General features: G+C 39.1%; 1 protein-coding gene across 9 annotated transcripts in view; it reads left to right on the top strand.

The window, feature by feature from the left end:
• LOC120233110 (LIM domain containing preferred translocation partner in lipoma) overlaps positions 1-18,867 on the top strand; it is a 673,125-nt gene that overhangs the window by 643,970 nt on the left and 10,288 nt on the right. The window lies entirely within an intron of this gene.

An 18,867-nucleotide genomic window follows, 5' to 3' on the forward strand; every position in this document is an offset into this window, starting at 1 on the left:
AGCAGCCTGCCAAGCTGCTAGAAGAAGGAAGTTTTGGTTTGCTTGTTTTAATGTTAGGACTGGAGTAGTTATTTGTTTACTCTGACCAATTTATTGAGGTACAATTGATAAACAAAGAATGGCACATATATAATGTGTACGATTGGGTGAGTTTGAACACAGGCAAACACTCGTGATACGGTCATAATAGACACGTCCATCGCTTCCCAGAGTCTCCTTGTGTCGCCTTGTTTTGTTTCTGGTTTTTGTAGGAAGAAAGCTTAAGATGAGATCTGTCCTCTTAAAAAATTTCAAAGTGCACAAATTGTTAGCTGTAGGCTTTATGTTTTATGGCCGAGCTCTAGAACTTACTCATGTAGCATAACTGAACCGTGATGTGCAATGAATAGCGACTCCTCTTTTCCCTTCTCTTCACCTCCTGGTGACCACTAGTGTATTATCTGCTTCTACAGATTTGACTATCTTAGATAGCTCATGCAAGTGGAATCATGCAATATTTGTGACTGACTATTCTTCGTAGCTTAAGGTCCTCCAGCTTTATCTATGTTGTTGTGAATAGCAGAACTTTCTTCCTTTTTTAAGGCTTCCTAATGTTCCATTATAGGTATATACTACATTCTCTTTGTCCAGTCATTCGTCAGTGACCACTTGGGTTGTTTCTCCAAGTTGCCCATTGTGAACAGAACTGCAGTGAACGTGGGAGAGCATATATCTCTTCAGGACCCTAATTTCAGTTCCAAATCTTTTCCTTGTGGCATCCCATATAATCATAGAGCATATGAGATCTGAAGTTGACCTTAGGTATTATTTAGCCCAACCTCTTGGTTACATAAATAAGAAAATGGAGGCACAGAGAAGGGATGTAACTGGATTTGATTCACAAAACGAGTGTATTAGTTAGGGCTACATTTGGCTGGAGTGACAGGAAACAGTAATAGTGACATAACAAGATACTGTTCATTTCTTTCTCCCCGAAGGAAGTAAGGGATCCAGGAGGGTGGTGGGCAAGGACCCGGTGTTCTGCTGTGTCTCTCTGCCATGCTCAGCATGTGGTTTCTAACGAGGGGTCAAGGTCGCTGCTCCTGCACTTCAGTGGACTGAGAGCCAAACCCTTCTCTCTAAGCATGCTTCCTTTCTACTTCAACCCTTTGGCCAGAACCCGGTCTTGTGGCCAAACGTAGCTGCATTCAAGGCTGAAAAATGTAATATTTATTCTGGACAGCTAATATTTGGAGTTTATAAAGAAGGAAGGAAAGCAACCATCAATGGGCATCATAGCAAATTAGTGACATTTCCAGGACTAATGTTCTGTTTCCAGACTCCTGGTCAAATGCTCTTTCTACTACACTATGGATTTTTTCTGCCAGAGATGTGATCTTTAATAAAGCCTATAAGACCATTTTGAGTATATACAAATTCATCATTCATATATCCATAGAAGATATGGTGTTTCTCCTTTGCTTAAGAAATGTTTGTATTAATCCCAAAGCCTTATAGATAGGAGTCAGCCATGTTTAATTCCTATGTGCTAATTTGTGTCTTTGGGTGCATATGAAGAAAAACTCTAAATTTTAGTTTTTTCTTCTCTCAAATAGCGATATTATTATCATTCTGACATTGCTTTAAGAATTAAATAGGATAAGGGCGCCTGGGTGGCTCCGTTGGTTAAGCCTCCCACTTAGGCTCAGGTCATGATCTCGCTGTTTGTGGGTTCGAGCCCCGCATTGGACTCGGTGCTGACAGCTCAGAGCCTGGAGCCTGCTTCAGATTCTGTGTCTCCCTCTCTCTCTACCCCTGCCTCGCTCATGCTCAGTCTCTCTCTATCTCTCAAAAATGAATTAAATAGGATAGTATCCATGAAAGAGCCTAGCCCTGTGCTTAGTACAGAACAGGTGTCTGGTGTTGCAGGGGTCAGTTTCCCATCTCTTTTCTCCTTCTTCCCTCAGGGTTCCTCCAACCCTAAGACTACCTCACTTCCTCGAAAATAATTGAAAGGAATCTAAATCCTTGACTCTTTTCTAGATACCCATAATAAATTTGTACAGATGCATTGCTTGTTCTTTTTGCTTTACAAAAACTCAAATCCCAGCCAATCTTGCAAGATCAGGAAGCTCTGGCACAGTCCTAGAACTTTTCAGAAGTTATGGATGTCTGAGCCCCAAACCCAGAGATACGGATTGAACAGGTCTGGAGGTGACCCAGGAATCTTCAGTTTTTAAAGCTGACTGGTGAGCCTGATGTGCTGGTATGTTGCAGGCAGATCCATTTAGTGGTAGACGGGGGTTGGGGAAAATAGGAGGTTGAGAGGCTGGTTAGGAGGCTCTAAATGAGATACTCTAAATGAGAGATGATAGAATAATATGGTAGAGATAGTGAATAATGGATGGAATTCAAAGATTTAGTGGGCAAAATAGTAGGACTTGGTTGCCTGGTGAGATTTAAGAAAGGTTGATGCTAACTCTGATGTCAAACATCTTTCAACAGTAGCAAAACTGTAGCTCTTGAAGTTCTTCTGACCTAAACTTATTGGTTTGAGGTAAGAGACAGGAGAAATTGTACTATGTAAATTATGATCGCTAGTGTAATGAAAACCATCAACTGTCTGGAATGACCCAAATCCAACAAGATAAAGTGTAAGAGAGACCAATGTCAAATCTTATTCTTAGCTTAAAAAATTAACTTATACGAGTATACATGAAGGTCATTTAATTTAACAAATGTTTATGTAAAACAGAACAAAACAAAAACACTAAAGATCTGTGGAGGAGAGAATATGACTCCAAGATCAATAAAAATATATAGGACCACAGAAAATTAAACATACTCTTCCACTGCACCTGTACAAAGAGGAGTGTGCAGAACAGGGGATGCAATAATTCCTAATATGATATGTTCGTTTTTGGACCCACACACTGAAGGGAACCTGACACACTAGAACTTGTGCAGAGGATGATGGTTAGGAGGACAAGCTGGCAGAAATCATGTCTCATAAAGAACTCTTGAAGGAATCCAGGCATTTATCCCAATAAAAATTACACATGTCCTCCCAAACCCCACCTCTCTTTAGTGGATTTTCAGGGCCACACTGGAAAAAGAGCATTTGGGTTAGAACACGCACCGGTGCCACGGTCTTTGGCTGGTGCACTATGTTATAGCATTTCCCACAGCAGATAGACACATAGTACTATACACACAGGGTTCCTCCTATAAGGAAGGTGTGAACAGTACTGTGGAGGGAGAAACGTGTCGGGAAATGATTAATAAAGGAGGTAACATTCATATGCCCTGGGCCCTAAACCTCGAGCCATCATAACTGTAAAGAAAAATGTTCAGGCCGAGGCACCAGTGGATGGATAGGCATGCAAGAACAAGGAGCATGAAGTCTTAAGCTTGGGTTGAGAGGAATGAAGATTGCCTAGGGAGGATTGCCATGGTAAGATAGGTGCCTTGAAAGAGATCAGACAGTAGCCTGAAGGGCCTTGAGTGTCAAGTTAGAGAGTCTGGCATTGGGGCGTGGTCACTGGCTCCAGAGCGCCAGCATACAGAATGAGCCTCTAGTGCAATCTCTTCCATCCACATTATTTCCTGCCTTTGATAGTAAACATATCCTCTGTGTTAAAGTTTGCTTCCTAGCTTAAACTGAACGCAGACTCAAAACCATCAAATCACTTCAGATTTTTTTTTTTAACCCACCACAAACAAGTCTAGGATGGCATGCATTTGAACAAACCAAAAGTGATTTCTCTCTTCTAATTTTCAGAGCTCTTGGCTAGATGCGGAGTGAGAAATTCATACCTTTTTCAAGTAGCGTGGGTTCTTTTTTTCCCAATTCCTCCCCTCCATCTGGTTCTCTGGAGGTCTTGGAATCCAGGAAAGTGTTAGTTCTCTGTACTGAAATCCAAAAAAGACTGCTAAACTGTGAAAGAAAATTTGCATTCCAGAGACACTGGAAGAGTTAGTCCCCCGCCCTTTTGCAGCAGCAAAGAGAAAACATCTGTATTTCCTGTCCCCTTTGTCTTTCAGCGGTTACAGAATGGAAAACCCTATACTTGTTGTCTGTGCCTTTCATACCTCCTTAATGGAAACCACTTTCGGCTCCTTGGGGATGGAGAGAGGAACCAAAACATGGAATTATTTTATTTCTGGTGTCAGAAAATATTACAGCCAAGATACAGTTTAAGGGAAGCAAATCACTTCACTGACTTCCTTTTGTGCTTTTAGGGAGGTTACGGTCTCATGAATGGGTTCCAGAGCCGGCTGTTTGAAGTTCATGTCAACGGCGCCTGGCTCAAAAGAAAACTACACAGTCGTAGCCATGATGTTGGCATGTCATTAATGGCCTTTCTCTGCGATGGTTCTGTCTTTTGTCTTCCATCGGCAGAAGTGTAATTAGAAGGGCTTGTTTTCAACAGAAGCCAAATCATTGCCAAATTTGTTCAACTGATCTCTAGAGAATCGAAGTTAGCTCAGGGCCCTCTGGCTGTTCTCTATGCCACTCCCAAGAGTTAGAGGCTTAAAGTTTTCCCTTTCTTTTGAAAGAAGATCAAGTTTGGTTCAAACAAGCTTTTCTGTCATCCCCAGGAGTACAAGGATAGACCTTCCGTGACCCTTGTTGTTTGGCTCAGACCACTTGTGGCTTGTTATAATTTAGGAAGTAATTGCAATTCATAAAACCAGGTAGAAAATAAACATCTTGGCAGAGCTGAGTTTCAGGCAACTCTGAAGGGAGCCAACACGTGAGCAGAATGGTATTGGGAACATTTCTAGTCTCTGCTTGCAGATCCTGATTCTAATGGATGATTCACAATGGATTTCATTCTGATCTGAAATGTGCAGGCAGGCAGTCATTGCTATGTATACATGTAGCTGAAGATATCATTGCTTAAGCCTCTAGTTTTAGGTTTTGCCCCTGGATGGGTCAGTTACCCACAGTAGACAAATACTGTAAGTAAAAGATGATTGTCCTACCTATGTTGTGTGATTAATTTCAGATCATGTGTTTTCTTGGCAAAATTAGTAGCACTACTTTCTTTTTGAAAAATATAATTTTGCTGAGATAGAATTAAATAACCCGAGAGTTGGAAGAAACCTTAGATGTTGGCTAGTTTAATGTCATATACTTTTCTCACTCAAGAAATACTTATTGAGTGTTTGGTATGTATTAAACATTGCTCCAGAGACTGAATGTCATTGTGTCTCAAGCAGATTGGTGGGGAAATAAACAATAAGCATGTCAGGGTGCCTGGATGGCTCAGTTGAGTAAGCGTTCAACTCTTGATTTCTGCTTAGGTCATGATCTCATGGTTCATGAGATCAAGCCCCACCTTGGGCTCTGTGCTCACAACATGGAGGCTGCTTGGAATTGTCTCTCTCCATACACTACCACCACCACCCCTACCCTACCCTCCCCCTCCCCCCGCAGCTCTCTTGCTCTCTCTCCCTCTCTCTCTCAAAATAAATTAATTAAACGTTAAAAAACAAAAAGCACATCAGCAACTAAATGCATGAGGTGATATCAGATAGTGATAAGGATATGAAGAAAGTAACAAGGCAGTGAGATAAAGTCTGGCTCCAGAGAAGGAGCTTTTATAGGGTGGTGATGGAAAGCCATCTAAGGATGTTTATGGAATTTCAAGTTTGTCTGTGGGAGTAGATGCTACTGGATGACTCTTTAGAGTATTTATTCCCAATCATTCATTCACTCATTTGCTTAATTAAATATTTATTGACCTTCTTCTATGTCCCAGACATTTTTGGGGGGAACTGGGGATGAAGCAGTGAACAAGACAAAGAAAGAGCACTGCCTTGTTGAAATTTTTGTTCAATTCTCAAGTCCATCACAGAGCTTCAAGAGACCAAGAGGTCTATTCATGTCTCTTATTTTATAGGTATAGGAATTTAGGCCAGGAGAAGCAAATGCTTTGCATAAGCCTCACTGCCAGGGGGTGAACTTCCAAGACTAGGCACGGCCCTTGCCTTAGGGTCATTTCTTTGTCACCATACCGTGCAGAGTTTCCATAAACATCTACTTCAGCAACCCTAGATTCAAACAGGGCTGGGGTTAGCATTGTCATCCAGTGAGAACTCTTTTTCCCCATTGAGACCGCCTGTCCACTGTAAATTGAGGGTGGTCAAGATGGCGCCTCATAGGCACAGACATCATGGACTTAGCTGAGGAGACTGTGACAAACTATACTTTCCATGAGACATGTGTGCACACACTCCAAATGAATAGTATATACCTGTTCCATCACTTATTAGGTGTTCCACATACGTCAATGAAAGAAAAATATAACAACACAAAATGTCTGTTGAAAACAAAATAAAAATGAAAGAAAAATAAAAAGCACACTGTATTTTCCCAAATGATGCATGGGGCTATGGATGGCTATGTGTACATCTCATATTGTCTTCTCTCCACTAATAAGGAAAATGGAAAGTAGGCTCAGCTGATTAGTCAGAGACTGAAGAACAAAGAATCAAGTTCAATCCTCACAATGGAACAGTAGTTTTGCATAGAGAAAAGAACTTTATAATAATATCTTTACATCTCTTTACATTCTTATTTTTTTTTTACATTTTAATTCCAGTATTGTTAACATGCAGTGTTATATTAGTCTCAGGCATACAAAATAGTGATTCAGCAATGCTATACATCAGTCAGTACTCATCATGATGAGTGTGCTCTTCAATTCCCATCACCTATATCACCCATCCCCCCTCCCCCCGACCTCCCTCTGGTAACCACAGGCTTGTTCTCTGTAGTTAATCTTTACATTCGTAAGAGTGCACTTTACATTTCTTATCTCGTTATCAAACACCTGAAAGATAGACTAGACAAATATTAGTATCCCATTCTATAGGTAAAAAAAAAAAAAAAATTGATACTCAAATGTTAGAATTGTCTTCTATAAGCTGTGAAGTTCCAGCTACTCCAGAAAGTGACTACCTCAGGGGAACTGGTCTGAGTTCTGTTAATAACCTCTATTTACAAAGTGCAAGTAGCAGGAATTATGAAAGTTGGACCTAAAACATCATGTCATGAGGCTTAGGATAGGATTAGCTCTCTGAGTTATTAGCCAGAGGGCCACCATACTTACCTGTGTAAGATAACCTTGTTTCGACAATGGCAAAAACCCAAGTTATGTCATATACTCAACTAATGATTTTTCATTGGCAATATAAGTAATTATGTCAATAACTAACCAACATTAGTTTTCATATTCTTATTTCTAACAAGGGCCAGAACACTAAAGAGAAGTTTTGGTACTCTAAAAGCGTGGTATTTGGGAAAGAACACTATATAGAAACTAAGGTAATCAGGCCCTGAACTCAGCTCTTTGTCTAATTTACAACACTAAGCAATTGACTTCCTTGAATGCAATGTGCTACCATCTAAGGGGAGAGAGTTGAACAGGATGATTTTCATAATTTTTTTCGAGCTTAGGCAAACTATGTACTTGTGAAGGGCTATGGCAGTTTGCTAGAAATGCATAACTGCATTCAGTGTAATTGGCATCACACAAACGAGATAGAAACTTATAGTAGAAACTTACCTGGAGGATAGTGTGAAGTAGAAGAAAGAACAATTTTGTCTTTGAATTTAGAAGACATAGGTTCAAATCCAAACACATTTATAGTCAAGTGGCATGTAACTGGGACAAGAACCTTCTATAATACATTGTTGTAGAGATTAAATGAGGTCATCTTTGTGCACACTGAGTAAACTTTAAAAACTCTACCAAGGCAAGCTGTCAGTTTTCGTTTGGGGAGTATACAATAATGTAAATTACTTTCATGAAGGACTAAGAAATTTATAGTTTTGAGGTACAACAATGTTTACATAGAAGTAAGATGGGCTTTTCATCCACAAAACTCCCAGGAAGCAAGAAGGAAAATCTCTTAGGAATCCAGAAGCTCATTTTATATTATGGTATTATCCAGTTGACTCAGGATATCATACACAGGATTCCTTAAATAATCCATTTTTTTAAAAAAGTAGAGATAAAATTCTTCTATAAAATGTAGAAGAATCGATGGTAAAGGACAAATTAGAATAAAAGAGAAATGTAGTGCTTAGATATAGTAATTCAATTAAATAATCAATGAATGCCAAGTTAATTAAATATATGTCCTAGAACCCTTAGAATCTGTAAGGAGAATGACATGAAACTATTTATTATATAATGAGATTACGGATCTCATTTGGTCCTGACAGCACTGCAGTGTAGACACTTTGAGTCTTATTTAGGAGATGAGCAAACTAAAGGCCAGGGAGGCCAGGAACATTGCCTGGACTTTCTTTTTTTTTTTTTTTTTTTTTTTTTTCTGGACTTTCTAGCCCAGGTCTCAGATCTGTCACTACTTCTCTCACTGTGTACAGCAAGCTCACTGCTCTGGCTCCTGAGTTGACAAGTCCCAACAGACTGTACCTTGAAAGTGTTGTAAAGGCAGATCTGTGATCTGACTTGGCTGGGAAGGAAAGGAATTCTCTTCTTTTTTTTCTCCTCTTACAATAGTCTCCATGGAGTGCTGTGATCTTTTAATTTTGCTCCTGGCATGAAGGTCTGGCACATTCATCAGGGCTCAGCCCCCTCCGCCTTCATCCTATGCCTCAAGGGTTATGAGACATTCAAGAGAAGTGTTTAGGGAAAGCTAGTGTACTATCAGGGCTAAACATTTTAAGGTAAAACACCACCTCTCTAGGCCTTAAGGTATAGATAAACTAAATGTCTTTTAATGGGATTTTATTTTTAATTTCCTAAAGCTCAGATCGTAATCGCAACCTGAAGGCTTCAGAATAAGCAACAGGGCTTTATTTACTCAGTGAAAAATGTGATTTGTGGCTCCTGGCAAAAGAGAATACAGTGACTTAACTGCACTGATCTTTTTGTCCTTTCTGTCTGCCGTTTTGCTTGTGGTTTTAGGACATATTTCCTCATTTTAAATCCAGTTTATGTTGTCCAAATATGCACAATATGCACAGAAATTTTTGTAAGAATTTATTTTTCTATATAGTCATGCATCCAGTTGACACACAGATGTTCATCTCTGGCAGTGTTGACTTCCCCTTCCCCAGTGCTGCTCAGTACACTGACGTTGGTACAAACTCTTCCTATGAAAGCACTTTTGTCTCAACGTAGGCACATCTGGGACTTCGAGAACTAAAACTCTGGTTATAACACAACATTAATTCCAAAGCCTGTTATAATATCCTTTTTTTTTTTTTTTCAAGAGCCAACTCAAACCCCACCCGGATAAGTTCCCAGCATCACACCACCGCCATGTTGCCTGGTCCCTTACCATTCAGAAGTAATAACTCTCGCTGTTTCCATCACACAGTACTCACTCCTCCATAATAGCAATGTGTTCTGTCCTTTGCCTCTAGTCAGTTATTTATAGAAGTGTCTGCTCCTCCTACTACATTGGGAACCTCTGAGGGCAGGGATGGTATCTTTGTTCCTTCTGCCTCTGTACCTGCCAGAATGTTGAACATTTTGTTCTACTCTTTAGGCTTTCTGCAGTGCTAAATTAAGTGGGGAGGCTGGCTGCTCTGCTCATCAGAAAATCATGCAGGAAGTTTCTTTACAGGGAATTTATACGAAAGCTGAGGTAATACAGGCATTGGGTGCAAAGAGTTTTGTTCAAAAAATTAGCAGAAGTGAACAAAAAAATAAGAATGTTGAGTTCTTTTACTGAATTTCTAGTTACACGTTTCATAGCTGTATTTTTTGGGTGTGGGTAATAACATCAAAAGAAAACACATTCTAAGGATTTGATATCATGTAATAAATTGACTCAAGAGTTTTCCTGTCTGAAAAAAATACAATTCTCATCTATAGAATAAGAGTTTTGATTCTCATTTAAAAGAATCATAGTCATAGGCAGGGGATGACACCGGGCTTACCATTTTTATTTTCGATCTGTTTTGAAACACATATTGGATACAGATAGGAATAGACATACGGATATAGATTTAGATGAAGATACAAATATAGATATAGGTGAAGGACACTTGGAAAGTGCAAGTAACTTTTTAATAAGAAATGTGTGCCTCACTGGGAGGCAGAGCTGTTGGGAAGCATTATACTACAGGTTATTAGGAGAACTACCAAGTTAAAATGGTATCTTCATCTACAGGGAAGCCCAAAAGTACTGCCATCGTTTGGGAAGACTTCTTGATTATCAAAATCCAGAAAATTTTTAAAGTACAAAATTAGACACGGAATATAATTATTCGAGTTTAAATAATGTCCCTGGCATTTCAGTGGTTTGCTGAGCTGTAGCCCTTCTTACCGTACCACGTTACTATTCTGTTGGGAACACCAACACTTAAGCTGTGCTTCCCTACCTTCTTTACATCATGATCCTTGTGGGAAACGATGGCGTGCATTCAGCATACTGGGATTAGTGGGTAGGGCTTCTCCTGACCCAAGATGACCACTCAGGAACTATGGAAACCTCCGGCCCCTTCTGACCCTCTCTGATGTGGCACACCTGGAATCCATTGAGACACACTGTGCCTTAGCCTACCTATTGAGAAGCTCCAGACTAGAGAATTGTTTTGCATGGTTAAAAAGAATAGTTTTATTTTATGTACAGTGCATATCCAGAGTTTATTAATGCATGATGTAACCCGTATTTGGGGAGCATCAAGTTTATGCAAGCATACTGTTGTCGATGCTAGGTATACAACAACGAGTTTTTTATCGTACCCTGTGGGAGCCAATGAAATTGACAGTAGAAAAACTCTTAAGTCATTGACACATATCCTCTCCTAATATACATGTAACTTGTAGGTAGCCAATTTGAATGCCTTATGTTTGTGATATGGAGTGTGTCTTCCGAAAAATGAAATAGGTATAGTGTTATGGGACAGGGGATTACCCAGTGGAGGGAGAATCAAGAGATCAATATTCTGACTCCAAATCTGATACTAGGTGATTCCCCTCTCTGCCTCTTAGTTTCTTGACTCTGGTAGTTGGACTAGAATCATGGTTTTTGAACTGTACAATATGGATCCCCCACAGACGCCATCCTTTCATGCTCTTCATCCAGGAGAGATTTGGGGTTATTTTGGGTGCTCTGCCCTGGTAACTGTTTCCCTGAGCCAAGGCTTATGGGAGAGGTGGGCAAGAGAAGGGAATTGTAAACTCCTGGATGAGAGTCATCTCTAAGGATCTTAACAGCCTAATATCTTCAAACTCTTCTTGCTTCTTGTTATTTTTATCCCAACAAGACCAAAACAGTATCGAGAAATGAGACATCACCCTCATTTTTTTCCAAGAGTCTTTTCAGTTTCAAAACTGCTTTAGTACCTAAAAAAAAACAATAAAGATTGAATATAAGATCACATTTTAATTTTATGAAATGAAAATTTTAACATTTCTAAATGGCAACACTTTATAGTCTTCTGAATCTTCAAATACTTCTGTTTCTTGATTTAAAATACTCACCATTGAACATGCATACACACCTATGCAATATGTAAATTTTAGAAATATTTTCTCTATTATCTAACTAGTAGTTAATGCTTATGTTACCTATAGGCTTCATTTATATTCAGATGATTCTTCTAGCTCTTCTGCCTGTGAATTAGACAAGTTATTTATACAGTACCCAAGGATAGAAAAGATACAACCAGATTGTATCTCCAATTTAAAAACAGTTACATTTGGGAGTTTGGTGTACAAGATTTGTTTTTGATTTTATTTTTATTTTCACTTAACTTTTTTGCTTTTAATAACAATTGTATTGCCATCACTTCAGAAAAGTTTATAAGCTTTCTTGTTTTTTCTACTACTTTAACATCATCTCCCTTTAGCCATACCTTCATCAGAGAACTGCCTAAAGCATTTTCTACAGATTCTTAAAAAAAAAAAAAAAAAACCCTCAAACAATGCCTAGAATTTTAGAAAAAGAAAAGAAATTCAGGGGCGCCTGGGTGGCTCAGTTGGGTAAGTGTCCAGCTTCGGCTTAGGTCATGATCTCACAGTTTGTGGGTTCGAGCCCCACATCATGCTCTGTGATGACAGCCTGGAGCCTGCTTCAGATTGTGTCTCCCTCTCTCTCTGCTTCTCCCCTGCCCATGCTCTCTCTCTCTCTCTCGAATAAATAAACATTAAACTTTTTTAAATAAAACAGAGAAAAGAAATCCAGACTCTTCATTCAGCTTAAGCTGTAAGGTGCTTCGCAGTTGAGGAGCAGTTGCTGACTGTGTGTCAGGAAATGTGCAGGTCCTGGACAAGGATGGTAATGGTGTAGATGCTGTAGTGCACAGCCCAGATCCCTCTTTATGACCAAGACTCTTATTTCCCCGCTGACCATTCATAGCTGAGTTCTATCTTTGGTAATTACTCTCAGTTGGTTGAAGGGAACCTCTTCACCCAAAACCACTCCTGCTTGAGAGCATCCTGTATCCACTGACCAGTAGATGCAGGGTTGTAAAGGCCCTACCCCCAAGCCTCAAGGAAGGACAACTCTGTAGAACCATCTTAGCTCCAGAGTTCCCCAGGGAACTATCAGAGGCCTTTGTTGTAACTACATCATAGTCTATCTTCTCCCTGTGCCCAGGAGCTTCCTGTATTCTCCCACAGGTGCTGATCTCAAAGACACTCTTCAATAACTTCCCGTGTGCAAATCTCTGTTTCATTGTCTGTTTCCTAGGAAGCTCAGCCTATGACTATGGCTCCATGCAGGGAGGGTGGGGTCGTCACAGTTCGGTAGTAGACGTTGATGTAAATCATGAAATCGAGAACATTGTCATCAGCGAAACATCATATAATCCTATGGGAGTGGAAGATGAGCCTTATTTGCTTGGGGTACAGCAGAGAGAGAATTAAAAGTGTTTTGCAGAAGAGGTGACATTGGAGCTCAACTTTGAAGAATGAATAGGTATTCTCCAGGCAAGGAAGGATGTGAGCTATTCTGGGATTATAAAAGAACTTAGCTTGTTAAAGCCATGGCAGAGCACTCAGAGTGGCAATTGGAAGGTGAGATCCATGGCAAAGAGCAGTAGAGGTGGATCCAGCACCAGGTCATGAAACACTCTTATGCTAGAGTGCACTCTTCCTTTCTAGACCACCCCCCCCCCAATTAGCCATGGCACCCACACTGCACACGCAAGATGCGATTTGAGTAGACATACTTAGAGATGCCCTTCTCGCACTTATTTGCTTGGAGACTTATTTCTGTGTCTATTTCCTTAAAAACTATTTTATTGGGCATTTCATTTTTACTGACTTTAGAAAAGCTCTGTGTTTATGCAAAGAGGGCATCTTTTAGTCTGTCTTTAAAATAACCTTCTTTAAGAAAACACAAAGATCTTCCTCTGTCATGCTTGAAATTCTACCACCAGCAATTTCTGGAATTTCAAGTGGTGAGAACAAGTAAAGATTTTACAGTCCAGGTTTCTAGCACATGAACCTTCCTTTCAAGCTTCGGATGAAGAGTTATCCAGTTGTTTCTAGTATGTCTCTAGTAATGGAAACATTACCCTTTTTCCACTGTTCTATGACAGCGCAATAAAATTGCAGAGTTCAAATTAATCATTGTACTATAGATGAGAAAACTGAGCTTTAGAGAGAAGAAATGATTTACCCAAAGTCATACAGTGGTTGCTAACAAAGCCCGAGAAAAAATTCCTATTCTTCATCCTAGCAACTTTCCCTCCCTAAGGCAACACAATGAATTCATCAGATCCCTTTATGAATTAAGTGTTTTCAGGAACCTGGGATTTTAACCCTTCTTCTGCCCCTAATGAACGCCGTGACTCACATCCAATTGTATCAGTGCTCTGGGTCTGTTTTTCTCACCTGTGAAATCAGAGGGCTGGACTTGAGGAAATCCTTGCTCCCTCCACTCTCGTTGTAAAAGTCTTTTACTATTATTAAGTGTAGCTGATATACAATGGTATATTAGTTTCATGTGCACCACATAGTGATTCAGACTTCCAGTTGTATAATGAATAAGTCACAGAGGTGAAAAGTACAGCACAGTGAATAGAGTCAATAATACCGTAATAACTTTGTATGCTGGCAGATCGTAACCACATTTATCTTGGTAAGCTTTGTAAGAGTCTTTACCCTTCCTGGAAGAGAAGATATGTCTACAGCTCCTAGTGGACCAGCTATAGAGACCAAAAGAAGAGTACAGTAAAGGGAGCTGACTGGAGACATTTAATATGTCCTCCTCTACCATGTGCTAGCCCAAGTTTCCAGTCAGCTATATTCTTGGAACCTTTATTTTCTGATCTGTGGGCATATTATAGTGGTCTCACTGGAGGCATACTTTACAGTTTTTCCTTTGTAGCGTAAGTGTTCAGATTACCTGTCCTTTAAACAGTGCTTCCACAGACCATAAAGTCTTTCCTTAGAAACTGACTCAACCTTATATGCTGCTGCTGGTTTTGAGTAAATAGGCTAAATCTTGCAGCCAAGCCTCAATGCAAACAGACACATTTTCTGGTCAAGCATTTTCTGTTTTGTTCAACTCCCTTACAGGATTACAGGACTGCCTTAAAAAAAAGTGAGAACCCGCAGAAGAGCAAAACACAAGCCCTGGGAAGACAGTTTATAGCCACATCAGCTCAGATCACCAGAGCCGAAAAAAGGCAGGGCCCTCATTGTCCAGAGCATCATTTGCTCCAGACTTTCATCTTACGTTCTTCTGCTATTTTAATTTCACCACTTCAAAATGGGGGGAAAATAGGTTAATAGTTTCCATGAGTTTAGACTGTGACCAGAGGCATACTGAGCAATTTGAGAACTTTCAGCAACCGCAGCTTTGAGGAGAGGATGGTGATGGATTTACCAATTCATCTTGGGATGGATTCCAGAGACAGGAGAGTCAGACCAGCCCAGAGATGCCTGGGTAGGACGTAAACACTATTCCTTCCTTCGTTTTTTGTTTTGTTTGGTTTTGGGGTTTTTTTGCACACCTTCAACCTGGGTTTCATTTTATTCCAGGTAGTGTACTAAGTAGAGCATAGGACAGCAAAATATATTCTTAAGACATCTTTCCCAAGGCCTGTGTTGCCCTGATACCAAAATCAGATAAAGACACTTACACACACACACACACACACACACACACACACACACAAAACTATAGGCCAATATCTCTGATGAACATAGATACAAAAATCCTCAAAAAAAATTAGTAAACTGAATCCAACAATACTTTTTAAAAAATCATTCACCAAGTGAGATTTATTCCTGGGTTGCAAAGATGGTTCAATATCTGCAAATCAATCGATATGATACATCACATTAACAAGAGAAAGGATAAACATCATATGATCATTTCAATGGATGCAGTAAAAGCTTTTGACAAAGTACAAGATCCATTCATGATAAAAAACCATCAATAAAGTAGGTTCAGAAGGAACATATCTCAACATAATAAAGGCCATAAATGCAAAATCCACAGCTAATATCATACTCAATGGTGAAAAACTGAGAGCTTTTCCCTAAGATCAGGAATAAGACAAGGGTGTCCACTCTCACCACTTTTAAATTTAATTTGTAATGTTTATTAAAACATTTTTAATGTTTTTGAGAGGGAGAGAGACAGATCATAAGCAGGGGAGGGGCAGAGAGAGGGAGACACAGAACTCCAAGCAGGCTCCATGCTCTGCACTGTCAGCACAGAGCCTGACATGGGGCTCAAACTCATAAACCGTGAGATCATAACCTGAACTGAAGTCAGACCCTTAATTGACTGAGCCACCCAGGGGCCCTACTACTTTTATTCATTACAGTACTAGAAGTCCTTGCCACAGCAATCAGATAAGAAAAAGAAATAAAAGGCATCCAAATTGGTAAGAAAGAAGTAGACTTTGACTATTTGCAGATGATTGATACTATATTTAGGAAATCCTAAAGACACCACCAAAAAAACTACTAAAACTGTTAAATGAATTTAGGAAGGTCACAGAATACAAAATCAATGTGCAGAAACCCATTGCATCTCTACCCACTGATAATGGAGCCATAGAAAGAGAAATTAAGAAAACAATCCCATTTACAATTACACCAAAATAATAAAACACCTCAGAATGAACTTAACCAAAGAGGCAAAAACCTATACTCTTAAAACTGTACAACTTTGACAAAAGAAATTGGAGATGACACAAACAAATGGAAAGATATTCCATGCTCATAGATTGAAAGAACAAATATTGTTAAAATGTTGATACTACCCAAAGCAGTCAACAGATTTAATGCAATTCCTGTCAAAATACAAACAGCATTTTTCACTAAACTAGAACAAAATAATTCTAAAATTTATATGGAGCCCATATAGCCAAAACAATCATGAAAAAGAAAAACAAAGCTGAATGTATCACAATTCCAGATTTCTAGTTATACTACAAAGCTGTAGTACCAAAACAGTATGATACTGGCACAAAAATAAACACACAGATCAACAGAATAGGACAAAACGCATAGAAATAAACCTATAATTACATGGTCAATTAATCTTCTATAAAAGAGGCAAGAATATGCAATGGAAGAAAGTCTCTTCAAACAAATGATATCTGGACAACTGAACAGCTACATGTAAAAGAATAAAACTGGACCACTTTCTTACACCATACACAAAAATAAACTTAAGATGGATTAAAGACCTAGATGTGAGATCTGAAACCATAGAAGCTCTAGAAGAGAGCACAGGCAGTAATTTCTCTGACATGAGCTATAGCAACATTTTTGTAGATGTGTCTCTTGAGGCAAGGGGAATAAAAGCAAAAATAAACTATTGGGACTGCATCAAAATAAAAGATTTCTGCACATGGAAGGAAACAATCAACAAAACTAAAAGACAAACTACTGAGAGAATATGTTAGTAAATAGCCTATTCAGTAAAGGGTTAGTATCCAAAATATGTAAAGAACTTATACAATTCAGCACGTACGCACACACACACACACATACACATACACACACACACACTCTCATCATCATCACCATCATCATCATCATCTAATTTAAAAATGGGCAAAAATCATGAACAGACTTCTTTCCAAAGAAGACATACAGATGCCAACAGATACATGGAAAGATGCTTAACATCACTTATCATTAGGGAAATGAAAATCAAAATTATAATGCGATATCACCTCACACCTGTCAGAATGGCTAAAATTGAAAACACAAGAAACAACAAATGTTGGCAAGAATATGGAGAAAAAGGAACCCTTGTGTATTATTGGTGGAAACATAAACTGGTGCAGCCATTGTGGAAGACACTAGGGAAGTTCTTCAAAAAGCTAAAAACAGAGCTACCCTAAGATTCAATAATCACACTACTGAGCTTTTGTTCAAAAAATATAAAACCAGTAATTTGAAAGGATACATGTATCCATATGTTTATTGTGACATTATTTATGATACCAAATTATGAAAGCAGCCCAAGTTTTCCATCAATAGATGAATGGATGAGGGATACACACACACACACACGCATGCGCACACACACACACACACGTATTCAGCCATAGAATAAGAGTGAAATCTTGCTATTTGTAACAGCGTGGATAGAGGTAGAGAGTATAATGCTAAGCAAAATAAACCAGTCATAGAAAGGCATACCATCTGATCTCACTGTGTAATTTAAGAAACAAAACAAATGAACAAAGGGAAAAAAGAGAGACAAACCAAGAAACAGACTCTTAACTACAGAAAACAAACTGATGGTTACCCGAGAGGCGGTGAGTTGGGGGATAGATGAAATAGGTGATGGGGATTAAGAGTATATTTATCACGATGAGCACAGGGTGATGTATAGAATTATTGAACCATTATATTGCACACTTGAAACTAATATAACACTGTATGTTAACTACACTGGGATTTTAAAACTTTTTAAAAAGACATGGTGGCTTCCCTTAAAGAGATTAGTCTAATAGAAGAAATAGACAAATATGCAAATAATTTTACTACAGTAAACACTGTAAGTGCTTTAAGCAACATAAATTAAGTGCACAGGAAGGGTAGAGAAAGAAACAATTGATTCCAACTGAAGGCATTAAGGAAGGCTTTACTGGAGAGTTGCCTTCTGACCTGTACCTTGAAAGGTCAAGATGACAAACTGGTTCATTCTAGGCATTAGCCAATGCACAAAAGTATGGAAGTTTCTCATAGGTTTGAACTAGCACAAGCAATCTGAGACATTAGGGGAATCTGATCCTAGAAAGGGAGGTTGAATGTCAGGTAAGGAATTAGTTCTTTTCACATTGTGGAGCCATAGAAATTTTTGCTGGAAGCAAAGTTAATTGATCCCATCTGTGTTTTGGAACGGGAAGGGGAAGTCACTTAGGGGACAGGGAAGTGTTGGAGGAGGAGAGATGCAAATAAGAAAGCCAATCAGAGACTGTTATCAGAGACATCAGCACACTAGTTATCCTCCTAAAGGCATTTCTTGTGTAAGAGCTATTTAAAGGTTCTTATGGTAAGAGGGCAATTACTCCTTAATTTCCACATCCCTTCCAGTTCTTCATCTTTCTAAGAAGATCTCTGTCCCAGGTTTATTCTAGATTGTAAACTCTGAATAGGTCCAGACATCTCACTTGGCATATAGCATATAACATGCAAAACAAGGCTGTTTAGTAAGGCAGCATGGGATTCTAGGAAACAATGGAAAGTTAATAGCCAATTTTATCAGTCTTTCAGAGTCCCGATCAACAGATGGGATGCCTTTTGGGGAGGGTTTTGTTTTTTTAAAGCTCAGCGTATTTTGTAAGCAGATAAATTGACTTTCTTTTCTGTCAAGGGTTCACAACACTAAACTTGGAGGTGGTGTTCGAATCAAGGTTTTAAATAACCAAAAGCCTTATTGATTATGCTGAGCCCTGATTGGGTCCTA

Source organism: Hyaena hyaena, unplaced genomic scaffold, assembly GCF_003009895.1.
Source record: "Hyaena hyaena isolate Hyena2069 unplaced genomic scaffold, ASM300989v1 scaffold_84, whole genome shotgun sequence".
Classification (NCBI taxonomy): Eukaryota; Metazoa; Chordata; class Mammalia; order Carnivora; family Hyaenidae; genus Hyaena; species Hyaena hyaena.